The 3,564-nt window shown below is 49.7% G+C and overlaps 1 pseudogene; it reads right to left on the reverse strand.

Annotated features, from left to right (window-relative positions):
* Positions 1-378: 378 nt before the first annotated feature.
* On the reverse strand, positions 379-995 carry LOC128120189 (60S ribosomal protein L13a-like; annotated as a pseudogene).
* Between the last annotated feature and the right edge of the window lie 2,569 nt (positions 996-3,564).

The following is a 3,564-nucleotide window of genomic DNA, read 5'->3' on the forward strand; positions in this document are numbered from 1 at the left end:
ATGAGTGGATAAAGAGAACATGGCAGGTGCCAGCAGCGGAGTGGCATTCAGCCCCTAAGAACAAAATCCGGTTGCTTGCAGGACTGTAGATGGTACAGGAGATCAGCCTGCCAAGAAAAGTAACCAGACTTCAAGACAAGCAACCCTGGCCTCACTCAGAGGTTGAATCTCTTGACCTCACTAACACTATGGTCTGATGGCCAGGATCATCCAGGGAGCTGGGAAATTGAACACCAAGATGCCAGCCAGCATCCCATGTGTGGTGAAGGCCTTCTTGCCATGACTTCAGAGGAAAGCAAAGGACTTCACTTGCTTTATTTTATTATTGTATATTGATTTCATTTTCATCATTTTTTTGAGGCACAGTCTTTATTGAGCTCACAGCAGGGTCCCACTGGTCTGGAGGCCCTCTGTGAAGTTGCTGTTTTTTTCCCCCTCCATGTTCTTTTCTGCCTGTTTCCATAGCCTCATGAGCAGCTTCTTCTGGTAGCAGATACTAGCCTTCTCCTTCCGCTTCTCCTCCAGAGTGTCAGTCACTGCCGGGTACTCCAGCTGACCTCATGAGCCAGACGACCCGCCCCCCAGGCAAACAAACTTTCCGGTAGGCGTTGGCTGCACAGCCTTGAGGGTGGCAGGGACCACAATCTGATTTTTTTTCTTGTCATAGGGTGGAGGGGTTCCAACCAACACCTTGAGGTGGTCCACGGCAGCCTGGCCTCACTCAGTCTTGTACATCATATCTCACAAAGTGCAACAAAAATTGCCGCTGGGGCTCAGAAGAGGCAGGGACCTCGGGCAGAGTTGGTGTTCATCCTCTTTCATTGAAAGGTCAGGTACCTTACCTTGTTTCTGTAGAACCTGCCGTAAATGTTGATGCCCTCATAGCGCACACCACTACCCCCCTGGCCCAGCAGTATTCACTTGGCCATGACACCTGCCAGGTGGCCTGGAAGATAGCCTCTGCCATCGGGCACTGGACCCTGCCCTTCTGACATTGGCAGCCACCTGGGAAGGTTACAGTATGCTTTGATCATAAGCCCAATGCACTCCTCATCCCCTCCCTTCGGCTCCCTTTCCCCAGCATAATGTTTAAAAAGGTCCATTCTTTGAGGCGGATAAAATATGGCCCTATTGTCATGACCATCACCTTTCATTCCAGGATCAAGCCCAAGGACTGGCACATAGTGGGCATAGGACAAGCCCAAGGACTGGCACATAGTAGGCACGGGACAAGCCCAAGAACTGGCACATAGTGGGCACAGGACAAGCCCAAGGATTGGCACATAGTGGGCATAGGACAAATAAGGATGCAAAACAGGTTTCCAAGCTCATGCTGATGCACAGAGGTAGAGAATAATTAATGTAGCTGTCATAGCAGTGAAGGAGTGCCAGAGACAGCATCTCCTGTCCCAAATGAGCTAATTATTGAGGTGAATGAGAACTTTTCTCTCTGAGAAAAAAATGTGCCACATGGGGTTTAATTTTTATTCTGTCATAAAATGTCTGTGGCGTGGGAGTAGGGGACTCAGGATAATGCCAGGGATGGGTGAAGGGCAAGCAGTGTCTGCAAGAAGACCCACTCACCCACACCTCAGCTGCAGACTCCTCATTCTCAAGAGCCGGGCCTGTATTTAAGCCCGAGAACCTTCTTCCGGCAAGCATATACTGATTGATTAGGGGAGACCTTTTAATGAAGGCATTAATCAAAGAAACTCCCCAGCCTCAGAGGGAACCTGTACTAATTAGGTTGCCAGAACCCTCACACAGACAGCTCCAAGGCTGTAGTGCGGGGTGCTGTGGGTTGCTGCTGCCCCTACTGCCCTCCCTCCACCCCAACCCCCTGCCTTTAGGACCTGTTTGTTAAAATCTGTGCCCTAAATGGTCAGCCCTGTGAGATGTGTGCCAGCCTAATCCCAGCCAAGACCTGGGGAGGTGGAAAGCATTCCAGCTCTCTGCAGCCTCCAAGGAAGACGGAGACAGCTGTGCTGCATTTCCGCCTCTCTCTCCCGTGGTTTAAACAGTGAGGTATCTGGCTCCCTCCTTCACGTCTGCCCTTCATTTTCTGTCCTTCTGTAATGACCAACGCTCTTTTATCCCCCTCAGGGTTCTCTAGAAACCATTTATGTATATGCAGGCATTATTCAAGATGTTATGCATGTATAGTCCTTGAAATTATACTTGGTATATGCCTAGATTGATTTATTCTTGCCACGAGTGCCAAGCATCTGCCACCTTGGCGAGCTGAGCTGCACCCTCTTGCAAAAGATCATTCCAGCTGGCTTATCAATGGTTTACATCTGGCAAGAGTAGGCCCCAAGATTCTCTCTGGAGTATACGGTTGCTCTCTACTACCTACAAACTCTCCACTTGGCTTGGGAGAGGGTCTAGAGCGTGTAGAGGCAAGTGGAGAGTAGGAGGGCTCATCCACAGGCTACTGGGGGAGCCCACATGCCTGCTGGGTAAGGCTTTTCAGGGGCTGCAAGTTGAGGGAGGGGTGTCCACATCCCAGTAACTTCTCACCTAAGCTCTGTAAGAAAGCCCAATAAATTCATTGGTTTCCCAGAGTGAACTTTGTTTGCTTTGTCTTTGGGACCTCAGGAAGAGGGGTGGAAGTTGCTTTACATCTCCCCCAAGGAAGGAATTCTAGAAACAACTCTCACGTATTGACTGACAGGATTGTGTTGATAGTAAGCTGTAAGGCAGGTCTGTAGGCTCCAGGCACAGACAAAAGCTGACTAGGAAGACAAGTGTCTTTTCTGAGAAAACTCAGTGTCTTGATCCTAAGGCTTCCAACTGTGGCCTACAGATATCATACAGAGCAGTCTCCTTTCATGTAAAGTTAACCAACTGGAGATGTTAACAACATTTACAAAGTACTTACCCAGTGACACCCCAAGATTCATTCAGTATTTGATTAAATATCCATGTGCTACAGCTCAGCCACTGGAAGCTAACATTCAGCTAGGCAGGCGAGTGTCATGATCCCTGTTCTATAGTCCCAAGGCTCCTACCTCTAGGCTGTAGGCTGTGTCTTGTTTACTTCCACACATCAGTAAATGCTGCTAAAATTAAACGGGAGCTTTGAGCTGTCTTAAGTTCTTAATACTAGGTCTTGCTGCCTGTCTCCCACACAAGGCATCAGTCTTGTACTCAGTACACACGTACATTGTCTTTTCCGTGTTCCAGGCACTTGGAGAGGGCAGGCATGGAATACAGGTGCTATGAACTACCCCTCTGGTGAGGAGACTGACACTACATGTGTGCACACCCACAGACGCAGGATGATGGTAACGTTCACAAGGCTTCTCTGAAATGACGTGGGACCTCAGGTGAGGGAGGCACCGTCATTCACTGCAGAGGAGAATGGTGGAGAGAACAGTTGGATAGCAGCGCATCTTCCTCTCAAGGAGAAAGAGACAGGTAAACGCCTGTCACAGTGGCTGCCGGGTTGTGAGCTGGGAAGGAGCCCATGTTGTGGGTGGGTGGGAAATTTGGCCGGAAGCAAGCTGGCGGCTCCAGGGTAGGCTTCCCACAGGGATCAGCCGTTGCTCCTGTTCCTGGTTC

This window comes from Peromyscus californicus, unplaced genomic scaffold (assembly GCF_007827085.1).
Source record: "Peromyscus californicus insignis strain IS unplaced genomic scaffold, ASM782708v3 Scaffold_25__1_contigs__length_3188244, whole genome shotgun sequence".
Lineage (NCBI taxonomy): Eukaryota > Metazoa > Chordata > Mammalia > Rodentia > Cricetidae > Peromyscus > Peromyscus californicus.